Genomic DNA, 12,448 nt, shown 5'->3' on the forward strand with positions numbered 1-12,448 from the left:
CAAGCCACATAGGGAGACATTAGGAAAAGTGCTTGGTCAAAGAGTTAGGTTTTAAGGAATGTCTTAAAGGAGGACAGCATGGTAGAGAGGTGGGGAGGTTGAGGGAGGGAATTCCAGAGCTTAAAGCCTAGGTAGCTGAAGGCACAGCAGCCAATGGTGGAGTGATTAAAACCAGAATTGGAGGAGTGCAGCGATCTCTGGGGTGGGGGTTGTAGGGCTAGAGGAGGTTGCAGAGATAGGGTGGGGAAGACCATGGAGAGATTTGAAAACAAGGATGAGAATTTTAAAATCGAGGTGTTGCTGGACTGGGAGCCAATATAGGTCAGCTAGCACAGAGGTGAACAGGACTTGGTGCGAGGTAGGATACAGGCAGCAAAGTTTTGGATGAGTTCAAGTTTATGGAGGGTGGAAGATGGGAGGCCGGTCAGGAGAGTGGTGGAATAGTCAAGTCTAGAGGTAACAAAGGCATGGCTGAGGGTTTCAGCAGCAGATGAGCTGAGGCAGGGGCAGAGATGGGCGATGTTAGAGGTGGAAGTAAGCGGTCTTGGTGGTAGAGTGGATATGGGATCAGAAGCTCATCTCTGAGTTAAATAGGATGCCAAGGTTGCAAATGGTTCAGCCTCAGACACCGTCAAGAGAGAGGGATGGAGTCGCCTGGCAGGAGTGCATATTGGGAAATTGTGCATATTGGGAAATCGTGCATATTGGGAAATCGTGCATATTGGGAAATCATGCATATTGGGAAATCGTGCATATTGGGAAATCATGCATGATGCAGAAAATGATTAATGGACAGAAAATCACGGGTTGCGTGTGCATGATTTTCGAACATGCTGCCCTGGTGGATGAGACTCCATGCTGTGCATGTGTAAAACTTAATTTTACCTTTCAGTGTGAATCCATTAATATTGATCATTGGTGATTTTTCATCATTTGAGTATTGGAAATGAAACAACTTCTTTACAGAGTTGTGTTGGGACTAATCAATTATTATGAATATATTTTAACATATTACTTAAAGTCTCAACTCTAAATATTCACAAGAAGATGTAAGTATTTTGCAATAGCATATGTTTTTGCTTTGATAACTTATAATGATAAACAAGTCCATACAGACCTTGCTGATCGTGTAAATATAATTTTGTATATATGAATAAAGTATTGCAATTTTTTTCCATTCCATATTAGAGCATTTATGAAGCATCCTGATGCTACCTAGTGGCACAAATTCAGTACTGCAATAGTGAAGTCCACTGAAGCACAGTCTTCATCTGTTTTCTGATGTCAATTAATCACCTATAGTTTTGTTCAAGATATAAATTATTTGTTGAGGCAGATGGTCAGCCTGCTTCCAGAGAACTGCCAATGGCCATTGTAGTCAGCCTCTAGAATGCACTAGGCTCTGCCAGATGTGACTTTTTCTCCTCTGATTTTCTGTTCCACACAGGGGGCTGAAAATTCAGTAGGGTTAGCGCCCATTTTGCGGCGCTAGAGGGCCTAGCGCCGCAATGATAGCCGTTTCTGAAATTCACTTCGGCGCTGCCATCGGCGTTAGCCGGTTGCGCTGCGCTGGCACCGATGACGTCATCGGTGTGCGCAGCGTCCCGGTTGCCGTGGCAATGCGCCCGAACGCCGAAATTCAGTTGCGGCCGCCTCGCCCGTGGCAGCCGCAACTAAGACTCTGGCAACCGAGTCTTACACAAGTTAGCGCCGGCGCATTAAGGTCGCGCGGCGGCCGGCCGCTTTCCCGCCGGCCGCCTGCCCGCACCTCCCTCCCCGGACTCCTCCACCCCCCCCCCCGCGGAACAGATGCGTCTGGCCTGCAAGCCTGGCACTTGTCCGAGGTGCCGGGCTCATTTTTGAAAAAATCAAACGGCCAGTGATCGGGTGAAGGCAGCGCCTCCTTAACGGGAGGAGGAGGCCTGCACTTCCCCAGCCTGCCGCACCGCATCGGGTGCCGCAGCGCCGGATTAGCGCCGCAATGCGGCACTCAGCGCCCATTGGGAGGCACTCACGCCCGCCAGTAGCGCCGGCAGCCGTCTGGGCGCGGCGCTACTGAATTTTTGGCGCGCGCAAGGGAATTAGCACCGGCGCTAAATTTCCGGCGCTAAAGCCCTGGCGCGGCGTCAACTCAATTTCTAGGCCAGGAGGATGTTATAGCAGGCCCTGCTTGATGCACCGTTGATCAGAAGCTGAGAAGAGCAAACTTTTGTTCACGCTATGGCCTTTTTCTGTAAACTGGTCATATTTTGATAGAAATGCCTGTCAAGGGCATTCACTCTGCAAATCCCAAAATGTCTGTTCTCTGTTTGTAGTTCAGATGAGTAAACCTTATAAAGCAAACCAAATTAACATATGAAATGACATTGGAGGTGTCAGCAAAGGAGAAACCTGCATGTTTAGAATATATACTGGAGTACGTGAAAACTTAACTGTCATAATGGATGATCTGACATAAAACCTTCAAGTGGGGGCTTTGGAAGTCCTGTACTCTGCTTTATATTGATCAGTTGGGTTTTAAAAGTTCTTGTAACTACCTGTATATATTATATTCTCAGACTTTGCTTAGAATGCGGTTTGTTCATCACAGGATTTTGTGATCCTATCAACATTTGCCTGTAAAACTGTGGAGGCAGCAATCATGGTTTATTGTTTCATATAAAATGCAAATATTAGATGACTATCAGGTTATGGGTAAAAGGGAAGCCATCTGCAGTAATATTCTGTTACATTGTCCCCATGTACAAGACCCATTCTCAGGTGTTCAGGTGCATAAAGTGCATCATTAAATTTCATAGTAGTTGACAGTTTCTGTGTTTTGGGATATTGGAGTGGTCAGAATTGGGAGATGCTGGATTGCTTTGTGAATAATCAACAGTTGTCCAAATCAAACCATTTGAGATTCAAGGGCTGGAATTTTCCCGCTGCCGAGCGTGCGGGTTTGGGGGCAGGTTGGTAGTAAAAATCCCAGAAATAGTGAGCACGCCGGGAACCTGCCGTCATCCCGTCACCTCGCGCATTTAACTCTGGCGGCTTTGAAGGCGGGACACGGACCCAATCAGCAGAGGCGGGTGACCTCACTGAAATCATTAAATGCTTGTTGAGAAGTCCTTAAGAGTGTTTTTAACGCCAGCTTCTGATTTTAACTGCAGGAGCACGGGATTCACGGTGGTCGGTTACTTTGCCTGTGAAGAGGAGGTGGAAGCTCATGGCCATTGGTAAGTTCATTCATTGGCAGCTGGGAAAAGCACATAAATACTGCAACATTACACCTCATTACTTGCCTCATGGAAAGGCTCTTCCTCACTCCATTGTGTCCACAGATTTGGGTGTCTGCAACTTGCAGGTCATTTTTGAAACCTGGGAAACTACTCTCACCACATTGCTACTCACTATCACAACATTGAGGGATTGGCCCTCTGATCTCCACTTTACCTGCCATCTACTGCATCAGCATGGGTGCTACTTATACTTTCTCACCTTGGTCCTCAGAAACAGACCAAGATGAACCCCACCACCAACAACACCAGCCACATCAGCAGCAGTAGCAACAACCACAAGTGCAGCCTTCTCCTCAATGACCTGATGCTCCACAGGAGAAAGGGGGGCACCACAGGGCTGCAGTGCGCTGGGGGCAACACCCCCAGCACAGGGTATACAGGCAGAGGATGAGCTTCCTCAACATGACTGAGCAGCAGAAGTCATGGCAGACATTTGTAGCTTGCTGGAACAAGACCTGCTGCCCAGAGGGCCTGGTGGACACTCCTTACCAGTGGCTGTCAAAGTCACCACTGCCTCAACTTCTTCACCTCAGGCTCCTTCCAGGGATCTTCAGCAGACATTTGCGGGATCTCGCAGTTGGCCACCCACAGATGAATCACCCAGGGGACCGATGTCATGTTTCACAAGTCAGCCAATTATATCAACTTTGCCACTGATGGGGCCAGTGTTACTGAGCAGGCACTCAGCTTAACCGCTCTGGCTGACATCCCACAGGTGTGGGGTATCATCGATGCACACCTGTGGCCATGAAGGCACCCCCACATTACCCAGGAGTGTTTGTGAACTGTAAGGGCTGCCACTCCCTCAATGTGCAGCTCGACTGCAATCATAAAAAGATGATTATGCATGTGTGTGCCAGATTCCCTGGCAGCTGTCATGACTCTTTCGTTCTGCGCCAGTCCACCCTCGCTTAGTTCTTCGCAACCCCCAAATAGACTTACCGGCTGGCTGCTTGAAGACAAGGGCTATCTACTGAAGACATGGCTCATGACACCTTTGAGGACACCAAGTACTGAGGATGAGAAGTGTTATAATGAGAGCCACATCTCCACCAGATGTGTCATAGAGCAAACAATAGGCATGCTGAAGATGCACTTCAGTTGCCTTGACAGATCTGGAGGAGCCCTTCAGTACACACCAGCCAGGGTCTCCAGAATCATCATCGTCTGCTGCGTGCTGCACAACATAGCGCAGCAGCGAGGATTGGAGCTGCAGGAGGAGCAAGAAGCACAGCCTCTTCAGAGGAGGAGGAGCAGGTGGAAGATGAGGTGGAGGAAGAACCTGAAGTGGAGATGGCATCAGCAGCGGCGCACATTGCTGCCCGGGAGGCCCAGGATGGCCTCATCATGGCCAGATTTACTTAACTTGCTCCAATGCAGCCACATGGTGGCTACATACTGTACTAAGATCCCACCCACCAACAACAGCATAAAGCATCCTACAATGACCAAGCCATTCCTCTCACCCAAAGCCCCGGTACTCGAGGCTAAATCATGTCTCACCATTCACTCCAAGTGAAAAAGCCACTTCCAAGTTTTGAGGCAAAAATGGACAAGACCTGAAAATGTTGCAAAGGAAAACATTTATACGTGTCATCAAAATAACTGAAAGGTAAAATTTTTTGATATGCCCATGTGCCTACCCATGTACGTCTACTTTTGTGTCATTTTTCTTTTCCAAGTGCTTCTATGAGGTGCAACCCCTGTGGCTTCAGCAGAAGTAGTTGCAGGCTGCTCACTTCCTGCTGTGACTCCTTATTCACTTTTGGTGGATGTCCTCTGGGTTTTGGAGCCTGTGATGGCCCTGCTAAAGTCTGCTCCTCCTGTGGCTGTGCAGGGGCAGACTCGGTCATCAGGATCTGAGGAATGGTTTAAAGAGTAGATGGTTCAGGTACATTCGAGATACATTCCCACAAGGGGGAAAGGTAGGGCAACTAAAGCCAGAGCTCCCTGGATGACAAAAGAGCTAGCGAGAAAGATGAAGCAGAAAAAGAGCGTGTATGACAAATGTCAGTTTGAGAATACAAGTGAGAATCAGGCTGAATATAGAAAGTTCAGAGAGGAAGTGAAAAAGAAAATAAGAGGGGCAAAGAAAGAGTATGAGAATAGATTGGCAGCTAACATAAAAGGGAATTCAAAAGTTTTCTATAGGCATTATAAATAGTAAACGGGTAATAAGAGGAGAGGTGGGGCCGATTAGGAACCAAAGAGGGGACCTACACATGGAAGCAGAGGGCATGGCTGAGGTACTAAATGAGTACTTTGCATCTGTCTTCACCAAGGAAGAAGATGCTGCCAAAGTCAAAGTGAAAGAGGAGGTAGTGGAGATACTGGATGAGATAAAAATTGATAAAGAGGAGGTATTAGAAAGGCTGTCTGTACTTAAAGTTGATAAGTCACCAGGACCGGATGGGATGTATCCTAGGATGCTGAAGGAAGTTAAGGAGGAAATTACAGAGGTACTGGCCACAATATTCTAATCCTCCTTGGATACTGGGGTGGTGCCAGAGGACTGGAGAATTGCAAATATTACACCCTTGTTCAAAAAAGGGTGTAAGGGTAAACCCAGCAACTACAGGCCAGTCAGTTTACCCTCGGTAGTGGGAAGCTTTTAGAAATGATAATCAGGGACAAAGTTAACAGTCACTTCGACAAGTGTGGATTCATTAAAGAAAGCCAGCATGGATTTGTTAAGGCAAATCGTGTTTAACTAACTTGATCAAGTTTTTTGATAAGGTAACAGAGAGGGTTGATGAGGGCAATGCAGTTGATGTGGTGTATATGGATTTCCAAAAGGCGTTTGTTAAAGTGCCACATAATAGGCTTGCCAGCAAAGTTGAAGCCCATGGAATAAAAGGGACAGTGGCAACATGGATATGAAATTGCTAAGTGACAGAAAACATAGTGTAGTGGTGAATGGTTGCTTTTCAGACTGGCGAAACGTATACAGTGGTGCTCCCCAGGGGTCGGTACTAGGACCACTGCTTTTCTTGATATGCATCAATGACTTCCCGTCCTCACTCCTGGGTCCCGTCCTCACTCCTGGGCCTCGTCCTCGCTCCTGGGTCCCATCCTGTCTCCTGGTCCTCGTCCTCACTCCTGGGTCCCGTCCTCGCTCCTGGATCCCGTCCTCACTCCTGGGCCTCATCCTCACTCCTGGGCCTTGTCCTCGCTCCCGTCCTGCTATCATTGATCCTGATCCTGATCTTCACCGCGCGTCAATTACAGGAGAAATGCAGGGAACAGCACCAACCTCTGTACATGGCCTTCTTTGACCTCACAAAGGCCTTCAACACTGTCAAACATGAGGGATTATGGAGTGTCCTCCTCAAATTCGGCTGCCCTCAAAGGTTTGTCACCATCCTCCACCTGCTTAACGACGACATGCAAGCCGTGATCCTGACCAATAGATCCACCATAGACCCAATTCATGTATGGACCGGGGTCAAGCAAGGCTGTGTCATCGCACCAATGCTCTTAACATAACATAAGAACATAAGAAATAGGAGCAGGAGTAGGCCAATCGGCCCCTCGAGCCTGCTCCGCCATTCAATAAGATCATGGCTGATCTGATCCTAACCGCCAATCTACTATCACAGAACCATCTCCTGAATCTAACAGAATTAGACACACGAAATAGGAGAAGGATCAGGCTACATGGCCCCTGGGCCCGCTCCGCTACCCACAGGGCCATGACCGGTCCGAACCTAGACTCATGTCCAAATTCCTGCCCGCTCCCCATAACCCTTTATTCCCTTTACTTCTAGGAAACTGTCTATTTCTGTTTTAAATTTATGTAATGATGTAGCTTCGACAGCTTTTTGGGGCAGCATATTCCATGGACCTACCACCCTCTGAGTGAAGTAGTTCCTCCTCATCTCAGTTTTGAAAGAGCAGCCCCTCATTCTAAGACTATGCCCCCTAGTTCTAGTTTCACCCATCATCGGGAACATCCTTCCCGCATCCACCTGATCCAACCCCTTCACAATCTTATATGTTTCAATAAGATCGCCTCTCATTCTTCTGAACTCCAATGAGTAGAGTCCCAATCTACTCAACCTCTCCTCATATGTCCATCCCCTCATCCCCGGGATTAACTGAGTGAACCTTCTTTGTACTGACTCGAGAGCAAGTATGTCTTTTCTTAAGTATGGACACCAAAACTGTATGCAGTATTCCAGGTGCGGTCTCACCAATACCTTGTACAACTGAAGCAATACCTCCCTATTTTTATATTCTATCCCCCTAGCAATGAAAGCCAACATTCCATTGGCCTTCTTAATCACTTGCTGCACCTGCATACTAACCTTTTGAGTTTCGTGCACCAGGACCCCCAGATCCCTTTGTACTTCAGTACTTTCCAGTTTCTTGCCATTAAGATAATAACTTGCTCTACGATTTTTCCTGCCAAAGTGCATAACCTCACACTTTCCAGTATTGTTTTCCATCTGCCAAACCTCTGCCCACTTAAATAGCCTGTCTATGTCCCCTTGCAGGTTTTTTATGTCCTCCTCACTCGCTACTTTCCCTCCCATCTTAGTATCATCTGCAAACTTTGATATGTTACACTCGGTCCCCTCCTCCAAATTGTTAATATAGATTGTAAAGAGTTGGGGACCCAGCACTGACCCCTGTGGAACACCACTAGTTACTGACTGCCAGTCTGAGAATGAACCATTTATCCCAACTCTCTGCCTTCTGTTAGATAGCCAATCCTCTATCCATGCCAGAATATTACCCCCAATCCCGTGATTTTTATCTTAAGCAATAATATTCTGTGTGGCACCTTGACAAATGCCTTTTGGAAGTCTAAATACACTACGTCCACTGGTTCCCCTTTATCCACCCTATGTGTTACTTCCTCAAAGAACTCCAGCAAATTTGTCAAACATGACTTCCCCTTCATAAAACCATGCTGACTTTGTCCTATTAAATTATGATTATCCAAATGTCCTGTTACTGTCTCCTTAATAATGGACTCCAATATTTTACCTACCACAGATGTTAGGCTAACCGGTCTATAGTTTCCAGCATTCTGTCTACTGCCCTTTTTAAATAAGGGCGTTACATTACCAGTTTTCCAGTCTGCCGGGACCTTTGCCGAGTCCAGGGAGTTTTGGAAAATTATTACCAATGCATCCACAATCCCTACCGTCACTTCCCTCAAGACCCTAGGATGTAAACCATCAGGTCCAGGTGATTTATCCGCCTTGAGTCCCATTATTTTACCGAGTACCACTTCCTTAGTGATTTTGATCGTGTTTAGCTCCTCCCCCCCCCTTTAGCCCCCTGTTTGTCCAGTGTTGGGATATTCTTAGTGTCTTCTACTGTAAAGACTGATACAAAATATTCATTCAGTGTTTTTGCCATCTCCATATTTCCCACCATTAATTTCCCGGTCTCATCCTCTAAGGGACCAACATTTACTTTAGCCACCCTTTTTCTTTTTATACAACTATAAAAACTCTTACTACAGGTAGACTATCCTTTATCCGAACTTCCGAAAACCGAAACCCTCTAAAAACCGAAAGTTTTTTCGTTTAGCGTAAGTCGTGCGCACGACATGACCAGAGTGGCGCATGACTTACGCTGAGCAGGGCAGAGGGTCACTGAGTTCCCTCCTGGGTAGGAGATTGCAGGCCGAGCCGGGCAGTGTGAAGGAGGTATACCGGGAGAGTGAACCCAACAATACAGTGGCCCGTCCGATAGCTGCAGCGGCCTGTCCGATATTCTTTTCTCCCCCCCCGACCACCGACCCCCACCCTTTCGGATAAGGGATAGTGTATCCTTTATCCGCACTTCCGAAAACCGAAATCCTCTGAAAACCAAAAGTTTTTTCGTTCAGCGTAAGTCGTGCGCACGACCCCGACCCCCGCCGATGCCGACCCCCGCCGACCCCCACCCCCGACCCCCCGCCGACGCCGATCCCCACCCCCCGCCGACCCCGACCCCCGACAAATTTCCCAGTCTTATAAAATACCTTCTGAAATCCGAAATTTTCCGAAAACCGAAACACGGCCGGTCCCAAGGTTTTCGGATAAAGGATAGTCTACCTGTATCTGTTTTTATATTTTTTGCTAATTTACTTTCATAATCTATCTTCCCTTTCTTAATCAATCTTTTTGTTATTTTTTGCTGTCTTTTAAAGTTTTCCCAATCCTCTATCCTCCCACGAGATTTGGCTACCTTATATGCCCTTGTTTTTAGTCGAATACTATCCTTAATTTCTTTACTTAGCCACGGATGGCTCTTTTCTTTTACACCCTTTTCTTCTCAGTGGAATATTTTTTTTTTGGAAGTTGTAAAGTAACTCCTTAAATGTACACCACTGATCATGTATCGTCTTACCCTTTAATCAATTTTCCCAATCCACTCTACTCAATTCCGCTCTCATGCCTTCATAATCTCCTTTATTCAAGCTTAGCATGCTTGTTTGAGATCCAACCTTCTCACCCTCTAATTGAATATGGAATTCAACCATGTTATGGTCACTCATTCCAAGGGGATCCTTTACTAGGACATTTTTCATTAATCCTGTCTCGTTACACAGGACCAGATCTAAGGTTGCTTGCCCTCTGGTCGGTTCAGTTACATACTGCTCAAGAAACCCATCCCTAATACACTCAATGAACTCATCCTCAAGGCAGCCCTGCCCAATTTGATTTGTCCAATTAATATGATAGTTAAAATCCCCCATAATTATAGATGTTCCCTTATTACAAGCCTCAACTATTTCCTGATTGATACCCCGTCCAACAGAGTTGCAACTGTTCGGAGGCCTATAGACTACGCCCACTAGTGTTTTTTTCCCCTTATTATTCCTTACCTCCACCCAAACTGTTTCATTATCCTGATCTTTTGACCCAATATCATTTCTCTGTATTACAGTGATTCCTTCCTTTATTAACATAGCCACCCCACCTCACCTTCCTTCCTGCCTGTCCTTCCTGATCGTTAAATAACCTGGTATGTTTAATTCCCAGGCATTGTCACCCTGCAGCCATGTTTCTGTAATGGCCACAAGATCATACCCATATGTAGTTATTTGTGCCATTAACTCATCTATTTTGTTACGAATGCTACATGCATTCAGATAGAGAACTTTCAAATATGTTTTGTGACACTTAGTTCCTGCTTTTGCCCTTTTTATTACTTTACCTTTTACTCCATACCTTCTGCCCCTTCCTGACACACTCTGGTTTTTAATTTCCCCACTGCTACCTAAGTCTATGACCTTCTCTGTTGTCATTTTTGTTATTTGTTCTCTAGGAACCTCCCCCCCACTAGTTAGTTTAAAGCCCTCTCTACAGCTCTAGTTATATGATCCGCCAGTGTAAGGGGTTTTCCTCGAGAGGTTTCCCTGAGGTTTCTCTCTCTAGAGGCCTCTCTCTCTTGCACAGTAAAACTTTGAGTGGTTCGACCCACTCACCCCTTAGATTCTATCATCTGGACTTAGGTGCAGGAACTGCAATGCAGAGAAGACTCTTGTAGACCAAGTTTGATGAATAAAAATGAAATTTTATTGCAAATGGAAAAATATCAAATCAAATGCAACAAAGACAAGAGTATGGTACATGGGAGGGAAAAACAAATACAAACAAATCATAACGACATTATACTAACTAAGGCAAATATAGGCATCTTATACTCTACAAAGATCATCATGAAATAAAGAAACACATGGAACATCGAGAGACAACAACTCATGTTAATTGTACCCTTAAATCCACCCCCTTATTAAACCTAACTAGATCTGATTGTGAAGGGCCAGAAACATGCTCACCAATCCCACTAGGAAGTGCAAGGTTTTGAAAACGAGGCTGCTGGGGCTGCAACGACTGTCCGATTTTAAACTGTCCTTTTTCTCCGCTCTCTTTGTGACTGTCCGAGCTTGTTGATTTGAGCTTCCTCCAACGTCTTCTCCCAAGCTATGTCTTCCTCCTCAAGCTGCGTTCCGGGGTGCTGCGTCCTGGTCCTGTATCTCAACTCGTCCAAGCTGTCCCTGGGGTCGTTGCCCCTGTTGCGTCGTGTCCCACTGCCGTGTCCTCCAAGCTGCTTGTTCAGCTTGCCTCGAGTGTCGCTTCCAACCCGGTGCTTCTGCTTGTTTCAACTGCTGAAAAGTCTCTTCAGTTATACCTTTCTTCCTGAGGCTTCACTTCCCCCCCAAAATCAGGTGAGTCTTTGTTTTAACTTTTGGTGGGCTTTGAGCACAGCGGGGCAGTTATTATATTTTAAATCATTTTAAGCGGCTGGTAACAGGCCCATCTCTGGTTTGAAATGCCTTTCATTGTTGTTAAATTTCGTGCTGATCCTGTTACCGAGCCCTTGGTGTTGTCCTCATGAATAAGTTATTGTCTCTTTCATCTGGGTCAACATTTAGCTGGCCTCTGTCTCCAGCCAGATCTTGAGTGGATCTGCATCTAATCCATATGCATGCCTGTGGGTCTGGCTTTGTCCTCTCAGAAACAGCTTCCAGAACTTGCTATGGGTTCAATCCACATAGTTGTCTGAGGTTGTGCAGGAACCATTTTAAAGTGTCCCAATAAGCTGGTCACATGATGCGGTGGCCATTTTGTATGCCCCTTTTTCTGGGCTTCTTTTAAAACAGTCTTTAAAATCATGGCCTCTTCTGCCCATTGATCCTTATTAATATGAAATCCAATTTTGCGAATCCTACACCAGGACTCTAGTCCCAGCACTGGCCAAGTGAAGCCCGTCCCAACGGAACAGCTCCCTCCTGCCCCAGTACTGGTGCCAGTGTCCCAGGAAGCAAAACCCATTTCTCCCACACCAGTCTTTGAGCCACGCATTTAACTTCTCGATCTTCCTGGCTGCAATGCTCCATCTCACCCTCAGTAAGCTCCCTGCTGGAGTGGAACTAATCTACAGAACAAACAGGAAACTGTTCAACCTCTGTCGCCTCCAGTCCAGATCCAAGGTCGTCCCATCTTCTGTAATCGAATTACAGTATGCAGACGACGCTTGCGTCTGCGCACACTCGGAGGTTGAACTCCAAACCATCGTCAACACCTTCACTGAAGCTTATGAGAGCATGGGCCTTACACTAAACATCCGTAAGACAAAGGTCCTCTACCAACCTGCCCCTGCCACACAGTACTGCTCCCTGATTATTAAAATCCATGACGAGGCCTTGGACAACGTGGACC

The sequence above is a fragment of the Somniosus microcephalus genome, chromosome 8 (genome assembly GCF_052327205.1).
Source record: "Somniosus microcephalus isolate GS21.2 chromosome 8, FLI_Smic_1.0, whole genome shotgun sequence".
NCBI classification, from domain to species: domain Eukaryota; kingdom Metazoa; phylum Chordata; class Chondrichthyes; order Squaliformes; family Somniosidae; genus Somniosus; species Somniosus microcephalus.